The sequence below is a fragment of the Haliotis asinina genome, chromosome 4 (assembly GCF_037392515.1).
Source record: "Haliotis asinina isolate JCU_RB_2024 chromosome 4, JCU_Hal_asi_v2, whole genome shotgun sequence".
In the NCBI taxonomy this organism is placed as follows: Eukaryota; Metazoa; Mollusca; class Gastropoda; order Lepetellida; family Haliotidae; genus Haliotis; species Haliotis asinina.
Genome location: NC_090283.1, coordinates 59,578,333 through 59,590,616, shown reverse-complemented (window position 1 = coordinate 59,590,616; position 12,284 = coordinate 59,578,333). Strand labels below are relative to the sequence as shown.

General features: G+C 40.7%; 1 pseudogene; it reads right to left on the bottom strand.

Moving 5' to 3' along the window:
• Nucleotides 1–1,220: 1,220 nt before the first annotated feature.
• On the bottom strand, nt 1,221–2,571 carry LOC137281052 (toll-like receptor 4; annotated as a pseudogene).
• Between the last annotated feature and the right edge of the window lie 9,713 nt (nt 2,572–12,284).

Genomic DNA, 12,284 nt, shown 5'->3' with positions numbered 1-12,284 from the left:
GTACATATAGCCGTGAAGTGGTTGAGTGTCGCTGCTTAACGGAATGGTTCTGACTGACATTTTTGCTGAAAATTATTGTAATATAGCAGCCGTCGGTTTGAAACGATACAAGTACATGTGCAAGGCTGGATATAGTATATGTGTATGAGAAAACTATGAGGTATATTGTGAATCAGGCTATGAGCAGGATTAATATTATAGGACTCAAACAGAAATGAAAACGGGCATCACAATACATTATTTAATGAAATACCTTGCTATTTACCAAAAAACCTTGGGTGAGTGGAGTGGAGTGGCGGAAGAGTGAGAGGAGTGGAGTGGAGTGGAGGGTAGTGGAGCCTGACAGAGTGAGAGAAGTGAGGGAGGGAAAGCTGGTTTCCGGCACTACAAGTGTACACAACTCTACCAAGTGATGTAATTGTTTCTAATATCCTACTGCTAATAGTCCATTTGTAAGGCTTTTTCCTATTATCACGTTCATTGAGGTGACGGATGGTTAAGTGATATCTCATTCTAATTGGTATCCATCCACTGCTGGCTGAACAGAGGCAGATCTCAGACAAATTCATCAGCGTCGGACAGGATTATACCATCAAACTGTCAGGAGCCACATTATGGAACATAGTGACCCATTCGAGTACATCACCTGATGTTTCTGCCGATGTGGCTTGAATTTTAACAATATTTTAGTTTTTCACAACCTGTCATCGAAATCTCCAAAGTAATTAATGTGTATGGTGCTGGTATTCGAACGTATGGTAATAACTGGTGTGACTAAGAGACTAACTCTGCTCAGCAAATTGCCCCGCCTTGAATGACAGGGGCACAGTGTGCCGTGATTACAATGAATAGTTGCGCTACTAATTCGTTTTGCTGCTAGAACACACTTGACTGCCTAAATACATTTGCAATAAGTAAAACAACAACGCAAAAAAGAAAGATTTGCATTAAGTTCAAGAAGAGAAGGTCCATTGCCATTTCGAGCACTACTTCATTTTAAAAACTATTGGAGGTAACGAAAGACCAGTGAAGTCTGGAATAGAGTATAACATTTTCTGCGCATGCGTAGATTAACTGACTTTCTACCCATGCGCATCGGTATCAGAAACGAGCGACAACGCGACAACGCGACAATGCGACATATATTTTGTCGCATTGTCGCGTGTCGCGTTTTAGTCGATTTGTTAAATGCATACTATGGTCAATTTTGGAGATAAACATCATGTGTTGGTCAATTTCCGGGTGTTATTGAGTATTTGAAGCACGGGAATGCATTTGGAACCGACGGCGTAGTGGGATATATCAAGTGATTTGACACTGTTCGCTTTGGAAAAGTACGCGGGTGGTATTCCTGCATGCATGGTCATATTTCTGAGGACAAGTTTCTCAAGATTTGGGGGCAATGGAAAAGACGTTATCCAAGGACTCGCATACATTCTATTTTCTTCAGGCAAAAAAATGCCGTGGCCAAGGTCATTGTCACTGACATCTGCTTACATTAATCCTGTCCATTTATTTAGCTCAAAGATGTAATGGCCAAAGGTAAATTTATTGTCACGAAGTGATAAGAATTTCAAACTTGGTGGGAAGTAGCTCAACGTCCCTGCCTCTACCATTCTTATCTCATTATGATCTGCATGCAGCTCCCGGACTGACGCATTAAACACATACCGGAAAATGTCGTGGGGTAGTATAACGCAAACCGAATATTGCTTGTATATGCTGTTTAACTTAAGGACTCTAATTTGTGTGTCTCTCAAACCATTAAACACGTGTGTTACATTTAAACCGAGTTGTGTGTTGTCGGACAGATCTAAGATTTCAGTTAGGGGGACTTTGGGAAAGGATTCTTTGTTGGCAAAGGATTCTTTGTGGGCGTCGATGAAATGACAGTCGGTCATCCTAAGAAAGGTAATGTTAGGTGTATTAACAAACATGTTTTCCTTAACATAATCGATATAACTACGCTTAAAATATAAACGTTTCAGTTTGCGCAAATTTCTAAATCCAAGTCCAAACACACCATTGGGTAAACCATCGACTGATAATTCTTGTAACGCCTGAAATTCCCCTATGGCGTTATCAGGATAGTTAAACAGACCACGTGGTTGTAAGAACCAATCAAGGGCAACATTGTTCCCAGTAGGCTCTTAAGTGATACCAGTCCCAAGAAACATAGGTCAGGGTATGCACTGTGGGACGTTGTATTCAAGATCCAAACTTTCCAAGCATCTGAGGCCAGCAAATGAGTGATTATTAATTGTCTTGATCTGATTATTAGACAAATCAAGGTGCTTCAAATGTGCGTATTCTTTAAAAGCTAATACTTCAATTTCCACCAGTTTATTACGGGTCATCAACAACGTGGTGATGTTTTCAGACAGTGTTGAAGGAACTGTAATGAAACCTCTGTCACTACACTTGGCAACTTTGGTTGTTCACGTGACACAGATCAGCATGTGCAATCACAAGCATTTGTATCAGGATCAGTTGATCAAGGACATTCTGTGGAAATATAAGCCGTTCCATTTCCTCTGTCACCTGAGGGAGATTGAGCACATGTTTAATCATTTACATAATAACTACTATTTGCTTTATCTAACTGAACACTCTATGAGGAATTATTGCATTGTAAATTTTCAGGAATCCAATACAAATAAGACGTCGATGAAGTGTTTACGCCGCGATATTGCTGGCCTAAAGCTACAAACGTCGTGAAACCTGACTCACTCACTCACTCACTCACTCACTCACTCACTCACTCACTCTGGGGATGTCTCTTCTTGTGGTACAAAAGGACGTTCTTGCTAACGGGGCTGCTAAGGTGTCATTTACACATGGTGTTTTTTAAAGTGTCATTTGCAAACGGAGGTGTTGATGTTGATAAAGTGTCATTTACACATAGAGGTGTTGATGTGGTTGATGAGGTGTCATTTACAATCGGAGGTGTTGATGTGGTTGCTAATACAACAACAAATACAATTCTTTTAAAAATCCAATAATTAAATGAGAACTTATATTGTTAAAAAGATCCTTCATAGTTTGTGTTTTGAAAAAGGCATCCCTTGTGATGGAGTATTCAACACAGTCAAGCAGGACGTGCTTGACTGTGATTCTTTCAGCACAAGGGATGCAGAACGGAGGATCCTCACCTTTCAGTAGGTAGTTGTGGGTATATCTAGTGTGGCCAATACGGCATCGTCTCATTATGACCTCTTCAAATCTCGACTGACAACCCAAGTAGGTATAACCGATATAGGGTTTTATTTCATGTAATTTGTTGATACCTACTTGAGCGTCCCACCTCTTCTGCATCAGATCACGGATGTAAGATCTAATGGTAGCTTTATAATCCGTGTAGGGAATAAGAAGTGGTGTCACGGATTTGCTGAGTGCTGCATTGGCAGCAAGGTCAGCCATTGTGTTCCCAGAAATGCCAACGTGGCTGGGTAACCAAAAAAAGACGATGTCGTATTGGCAAGTAGCAAGATCATTATATAATTCAATAATTTCTTTTAAAAGTGGATGTTTACAAGACAATTTTTTAATAGCCTGAAGACAAGAAAGAGAGTCGGAGTAGGTTATATATTATATTGTTTATGTTTAGGGTGCCTTTGAATATAGTTAAGAGAAGTTTATATGACGTTTGCTTCTGCAGTAAAAATAGAGCTGTCATCTGGAATTCTAGAAGATATTGTTCTGGATCCAATGACAGTGGCACAAGCCACTGCGCCACCATCCATGGACCCATCTGTAAATAAGGATTTATAATTGCTATATTTATGTTTCAGTTGATTATATTCTTGTTTATATTGTAGTTCATTAGTTTCTGATTTTTTTAGTTTAGTTAATGTTCGGTCAACTTCTGGCTTGACCAGTTGCCAAGGAGGAGAAGAAAGAGGACGGGAAGGGGCTATATTATCCAGCTCAATGCTGACAGCAGAAATAAGTGGTTTTATTCTGAAACCAAGAGGCGGAACAAGAGGAGATTTCTTATTGTATACATCCTCATACAGAGGATTGAAAACACAGTTATACGCAGGATTTGATTCACTGGAATATAGTTTTGTTACATATTGCAAAGCTAATTTTATACGTCGCTTCTCAAGAGATGGTTCATCAGCCTCGACATACAGGCTGTCAACAGGTGAAGTTCTAAAGGAGCCAAGACAAAGTCTTAGACCCTGATGATGGACAGAATCAAATAGTTTTAAGTTGCTTTTGCAGGGTCCACCATATAGAATTGAGCCATAATCAAGCTTCGAACGGACAAGCGATCTATACAGGTGTAAAAGGGTAGCTTGATCCCTTCCCCACTTTGAATTAGACACGACTTTCAATAAATCAAGTGCCTTCAGGCATTTAGTTTTTAGGGATTTGATATGTGGAAGGAAAGTTAAATGAGAGTCAAAAATCAGACCTAAGAACTTGGCCTCCTTGACAACTTTCATGGGAGTGACATTTAAAAACAGTTCTGGGTCCTTATGTGGTTTATACTTACGGCAAAAATGTATGCAATTAGTTTTTGATTTAGAAAATTTAAAGCCGTTCTCAAGACATCATTTATCTATTTTGTTTAAACATAACTGCATTTGCCGTTCAATAGTATTCATATTTTTCCCCAGACAAGAAATATTAAAATCATCCACAAATACTGATCCATCGATTGAATTGTTTAAAACTTTTGTTAAACTGTTAATCTTGATACTAAATAAGGTCACAGACAAAATGCTGCCTTGTGGAACACCCTGATCCTGACTGTAATGATCAGACAGGGTAGAACCCACGCGGACTCGAAACTGTCTGTCATTTAAAAACTTGGCTATAAATGTAGGTAAACGACCTCGTAATCCGAAGTCATGTAAATCTTTTAAGATGCCATATTTCCATGTGGTGTCATATGCTTTTTCAAGATAGTAAAAGATAGACACTGCATGTTGTTTAGTAATTAGAGCGTGTTTGACAAATGATTCTAAACGTACTAAGTGATCAACGGTACTCCTGTTTTTGAGGAAACCACACTGAATATCTGTGATCAGATTATTGGTTTCCAAGTACCAAACAAGTCGATTATTAATCATGCGTTCCATGGTCTTGCAAACACAGCTAGTAAGCGAAATAGGTCGATACTTCGAAGGATCGGTATGATCACGTCCAGGTTTAGGGATAGGGACTACTATAGCATTATGCCATGAAGAAGGAAAGTTACCAGAAGTCCAAATATCATCAAAAATGTTTAACAGTGTCTCTAAACATGATTCCGGTAAGTGTTTCAGGAGCTGATAATGTATGTTGTCAGTTCCCGTAGCAGTATCGTGAGCTTGTTCTAGAACAGTAAAATGTTCATGAATAGAAAATATTTCATTGTAATCTTCCCCATTATCTGAATTAAAATTAGCTGATTTCATTTCCTGTTGTTCTTTATATTTTCGGAATTGAAGTACATAATTCGATGAGGAAGAGTGTTTGGCTAAAGTTTCTCCAAGTTTATTTGCAATATCAGATTTACTAGTTAATAATGCATCTTCGGCTTTGAGATGTTTAATGCAATTGTGAGGGCCCTTACCTTTTATTTTCTGGATCATATTCCATACCTTTGATATTGGTGTTCGGGAATTTATTTTCGACACATAATTGCGCCAGGATTGGCGCTTACTGTGCTTAAAAGTACGCCGTGCCTTAGCATTTAAAATTTTGAAATTATTCAAATTATGGACCATGGGGTGGCGACGGAAATAACGCTCAGCTTTCTTCCGTGCCTTCCTAGCCTGTTTGCAGTCATCTGTAAACCATGGTTTTCGGATGTGTGGAACTGCAGAAGATTTAGGGATACACTCATCAGCAATGTTTATTAGTTCATCAGAGAAATCTTTTATGGGATCAGGACTTTCTAACAAAAGTTCAGATATATATGGCCATTTAAGTCTCCCATAATAACACAAGATTTGGGTAGCTGGTCATACAGAGCTTGAAGGTCTGTTTTCTGAAACGTTGAAGACGGAGAAATGTACAAAGAGCATAAGGTAAATGCAGCATGTAATGTGAGACGTACTGCAACTGCTTGAAGATGTAACAGGGCTATGAATTACATTCTGACTGACTAAGATAGAAGAACCTCCAGTGGCCCTATCGCCAGGAGGAGAAAAATAATGGTATGAATTGTAATGACGTAAGTTAATTTTGTCTGTTTGCTTTAAATACGTTTCCTGCAGACACAAAGCTGATGGTTTAAATTCCTGGACCAATAATTGTAAGTCGTTAAAATGTGTCTTAAATCCTCTACAATTCCACTGAATCAGTGTTTGAGAATGAGTCATCTCTTAGGTGGCTTAACTGGAGATCTGCCTCGCCCATTTCTTTTAGGCGACAAACTAGCAGGTCTACGATGGATGCTCTCTGAGACATCCATCTCTTCAAGTGATCCAAACTTGTTGATTGGATCATCTGATCCTTTAGGTTGCCTACCCCGTAGATTACAACGAGAAAATGAATCTGTTTTATACCTTGTTGGAGCAGTTTGTCCTTTTCCAGAACGTGTTTTTGATGGCTGTGAAGGGTTCGTGGAAGGCAGTTTAGTTGTCGAAGTAGGTGTTTCAAGTGTGATAGAAGATGCAGATTCAGAAATCTGTGTCGCTGGAATTTCAACAGTAGTCTGGGTAGCAGATTCAGATGGCACGACTGGTTGAGGAGTGACAGAGTTCACCCACGTCAAATCTGTCTGGCACTGAATTGATGCAGTCGATGTTGAGACTGGGCGTGTTTTTGTTACAGATGCATATGTCTCAGTCTGATCGTTATTTGGTACAAGTTTCTTTGCTTCCAGGTAAGTGATGTTCCTTGTGTATTTTAGTTTGTTGATTTCCATTTCTCATTTCCAGACTGGCCACGATTTACTGGAGGAAGAGTGAGGACCAGAACAGTTCTGTCAACGGGTAATTGACGCGTAGTATGTGGTGGACGTGATTACATACATGCAGTACTTTGACGAAATGATGAATGCATATGTTGATGACGACGATGGCATAGTTTAGTTGTTCAAACTTCTTTAGTTGGTTTCACAAGACATGACAAACAAGTATACATGAATGAGGCGAGCGGACTTCCAGCTCAACCCCAGGGCCTTTCCTGCGAGCGGCATAATCCTGCTCGCGGTCGCCCCCTACAAAGACAGTCGGAATGCCGGACTCCACACTCACATCTCACCTCTCACATGTCACGTCTCTAGATGTGAGCATACATATATATACAGTTTTTAACAACAATGGACAAGCAACGATTCAACAATGGACAGCTAGAGAAACAATAGTACTTCCTTCTACAGTTGTTGTGATGACAGACACAGCCAAGGGGGATGACCAATAAAGACCATAAATGTCATTTACAGTAATTAATGGAAGTGACAAAGAGGAACAAGGTAGCTGACAAAACGATGTACTCTGCGGTAGTGATAAATATCAAGATTGCAGATTGAATAATAATAACTAAATATCATATAGCCTGGCTACATAGTTTTTGGTCTGTAGAAATATTTAGACATTGCTGTCCTGAAGTAGACACTATAACAGTTCTTACACTTTTTGAAATCACTCTTACTATCTTCTGTGACATGACTAGTTTCACTACAGTGCGCACATGTGATACTATTTTTGCAGAAATTTACGCCGTGGCCAAACTTTTGACATTTAAAACACCTCAAAGGATTCGGAATAAACATTTCAACATCAATTTTGCAATATCCTGCTTTGACTGATTTGGGTGCTGTTGGAGACGAAAATTAAAAAAGGTACGTATTTGTGTTGATTATTTCGGTACCCTGACGCCTGGTAAAGCCTTTAACAAAGGTAACTCCCTGGTCGTTCATTTCACAACCAATATCCAATTCAGACATATCTTCAAAGAGTCTATCTCGATCTCTTATGATACCTCTGCTAGTGTTGAGAAATCTGTGTGGTGAAACCTTCACAGGGACGCCAACAAGTTCATCGATTGACATCAAGTTTGTTGCTTGTTGTCTTTTAGCTCATTCAATAAGGATTGACCCTGTTCTCAGCCTTTTCATATTTTTTAAATCACCTGCTATCCCTTGAATGCCCTTAGCAACAGCAAATGGGTTCAGTTTGATCTGGGTTTTGACAGGTGTTTCCAGCACCGGGAAACTAGGCCAGTACTCCACTGATTTTGAAATGACAGAAATATCACCAGTCTCAGCATCATTTTCAAGCGTTCGCTTTGTTTTTTAAATTGGGGTTTGAAAAGCCATGATTGTATGAATTAAGTTTCGTCAAGCCTACTCCCCACCCGCCACCAAGTGCCAATAAAGACAGTATCCTGTTGCCTGCGGATGTCCAACAGGCAGATACTAGGGATATAGGGATGATATACACCAGTAGAAAGATCTATCAGTTTGGCCCATGAGCCATCGCCTTCTGGCACCAGCATCTAGGCACATTTTCTCAAATTTGACAATATATGTATCTTATCAAATACATACAAGTTACAAAAGAGAGCAATAGTGTGTATCACAAAAATCAAGCCAAACAATGATAGAGCAATAATAGTTTAGTGCTCAGGGCTTGACATGACCGGCCGATTGGTTGAACCGGGCCCATTCAACCTCCCGTCTAGGTGAAGTCAGGGCCGAAGTGGTGTATTGAGCAATAGGAACACTGGTCCTGCTCCCATTGCCCTCAACCACCAGGATCCCCCTCCTCCACCGACACAGGGCCGCAACCCACGGCAGACGGGTTGGTGGACCAAATATCCCTCGGGTCCACTACGGGGGTGTCGGCGAGCTCTTAGCATTACCCAGCACCCACCACGAGGAGGTGGCTCGCCACGGGTGCCACTAGTTTGTAGGAAAGAAAAATCAAAATTTGTTCAGACTCTGTGGCATCCAAATATTTTCTATCACGAAAATAGATGTTAGGATCAGTCATTACACATGCCATCCTATACCAGTAACGTGGATTTATGCTCACGCTTTTGATCACTGGTCCAGACTCGATTATTTACAAACCACTGCTATTAAGCTGGAATGCTGCTGCGTGCAGCGTGCGTGTTGAAACAACAAATCAAACCAAACCAAACAGGAATAATCAGTTGTTGAAATGTCTGACTTGGATAGAACGGTTTATGATTCATAACTTAAGGTCCCAACACACGCAAAACGTTGCAATTTATTCATGCGTGATTTTTGCACATCAGTCAAAAGGTAGTTAATTAGATCTCAGCAATTTGTACTGCTGATTTACATTTCCTTTGCTAACGAAACGTCACAGAAGGCAAAGGTCAGGAACAAATCCATCAACCATAGGTAAATCACGGCGACAATTGTCTGTGTGTCTCTTTTAAAGACCACCGTGCACATGGACCGGACAAGGGAGGGGGTACCCGTGAAGATCCGGGTCAGCATTACTCTCCAGCAATCCATGCTTGTCGTAGGAGGCGACCAACGCGATCGGGTGTTCAGGTTCACTGACCTCGTTGACTTATAACATTGTGTTCCAGTTGCAACGGTAGATGTTCATGATGTTGATCACTGGATTGTCAGGTCTCCAATATTAGGAGCTCAAATTTGCTGAGTGCAGCGCTAAACAACAAGCAAACAATCGAACAAAGTCGCATCTGAAAGGTATTCCAAAATATATATTACGTGTTCAGCCCGGAAAATCTGAACAAGCACACACTGTTCAAAATGCAAACTTTACATGTACATAGGTTACAGAGGCGGGGACAGCCTTTTGAGAAAGTGGGTGGGGAGTGTGCGCACTATTGAGATAAGGGTGTGCGTGTACACTTCATTTTCACCCGAGTGACAAACAAAACTTCATTTATTTACAAAAGGAGAGTGCGGGAATGCGGGAGTGCGCCCCCTTGGATCCCAGTCTGGATCCGCCTACGGGTCTCTGACTGAAGCGATGGTAAATAAAACGTCCAAAAATGGTATATGTATGAGCATGTGTGCATGTCTAATGTGTGCATTTGCGGCTGTGCGCCTGAGTGTTGATTATCAATTATTCACATGAACAGTGAACAAGGAGTCTCCAGAACGTCACCTACTTCAGATACATTGACGTGAACACAGGCGAGGTATGTTGCCGTGTGTTGAAATAAGAGGAAAACGTGCTCTTATACGACCATTCTGTCCAAGGTCAAACTTGTACATCCAATCAGCTTCGACGTTTCCACGTGATGTTTAACTAACTCGATGGACAAGACATTGACGACTGTTCAGATGCTTTTTCCTTACTTGATTGTAAGGGTTACAAGGGATAACGATAACTTGTGACACATCTGAATTTCGCAAATCCAGGTAAGGCCGATTAAGACAGAATCCAATGTATCTTGTGTACGAGAGTCATTCAAGACGTTCAAAAAATTTACGTTACGTTACGATAAAAACACTTACTGAGAAATGTGAACATTGCATTATCCATCAATGTACACGGTCGGCACAGACCAGTGCAGGGACGTGTTGACCAACAGTCCCCCGGAAACAGTGTTCTACGTTGGAAACAGTTGAAACGCGTATCAGCGCAAGCATGTACATCGACCATGGCTGTCCTAGTCTTTTACTAACTGTATGTAGGGCGGCGGTGAAGCGTGGCGGTTAAAGCGTTCAATTTCCCGCATGATCCCCATTTGTGAGCAGACAGTTTTGGTTGAGGGAGGTTGAGGGAAGGTTAATGGGATTTCATTGGCTGATTCAAGTCACGTGATCACCGTCAGGTGCGCCATAAACAGCCTGTCAAAGGTGATCACTGCTCCCACCTATAATACTACTTATATTGCACAAACCACTCTCAGGGAGAACGCTCATCCTCGCGATTGGTGTGTGCATGCCGACCCTGGCCTCTGTCTCCTAGTACCGGCGACACCCAACAGGCGGGAGGGGGATAGTGCTGTCACCCCGTAGTTCTCCAGTCTCTCCCTCCCCACTCCTGCAGACCTTATGTCCGACTTCCTGTTGACAGGTCTCCTTCAGTGTTGATGTGGGTTAATTTGAGGTTGACCATGTCCTTATCATACTAACTACCCTCGGAAACACGAATGCAGTTTACTTTAAAGAGAATGAGACAACTGTAACATTTTTATGATGAAGTATCAATTCTGAAGCATCTCACTGCTGTCTGTTTACTGTTTAACACATAATCGCTTACCACAGACTATGACAAGAATAAGTGAAGTAAAATATAGATACAATGAGGGATAAATAGGTCCAGGTTGCCAGGATTTAGGAAGTAGATTCCTAAAGAAAGGAAAGTAAGTTTACTTCAGGCTTTAGTTTACACCTCCGACGTTGGCCCTTTCTCTGCCTAACGAGGTAGAACCATTCATGCCCAACATTAGGACGTCACATTTTATACAGACGGTTGAAAATGTTCTCACCTAGTGGTTCCAGGTGATTCGAACGTCTATAACACATTTCCTCTATATTTTGAAGACCTAACATAAACAGAGAAGCGCATTCTTATATGACAATGGCTTTTGTCGTTGGAGGCGATTTTTAACATATACATGGCATTACTTGCACTACTACCATGACGTCAATACTTTTCTAGGATTGAAACCTACACGTACGTCTTTCTACAACGGTGTCATCTGAACATCAACTATGCCGCTAAAAGACATCATCAGCAATGATTACTGACAAATGTCCATCAGGCCTTGAAACTTCTGCCTTAATGGAAAGGTGTGTTGCTATTGATAACCCGCCTTTCTTTGAAAGCGTATCAAGTTATTCCCACATTTGGTTATATAAATCTGTTAAAAGTCTCAATTAAATGTGAGGATTATCTATTGCTAATTATTGTACCAGTTTATTGTATTGCACTCTGTAATGATCTAATCACGCACTGCTAATCGTGGGAGGACGATAGATCGGACTAGCACGGAGCGGAAGATTATGTCTTTTTGTGCTGTACCCATTGTTTAGTCTAAATATCACCTCTGCTTAGAATGTAACTTTCATAAATAAATTTTGTCAGGCCCATCTCCCTAAGATTTAGTACCCTTCTCCTTCTCTCCATAAATTATTGTCATCTTATTATACTTCTCTTATTAATAATTTAGCTAAATACGTATTTCCAGAAACGTCTATGGAATTGATGCAATGTAGTATCATACCGGAGATTTATCATCTCTTATAAACCATGCATGGGCGGATCCAGGAATTTTGAAAGGAGAACCCCCCCAACCCTTTTTGGGCCCGCTAACATACAAAAAATGCTTCAGTGTCATCATGTCATTTTCAAAAGGTGTGTGTGTGTTTGTTATGTGGTGTG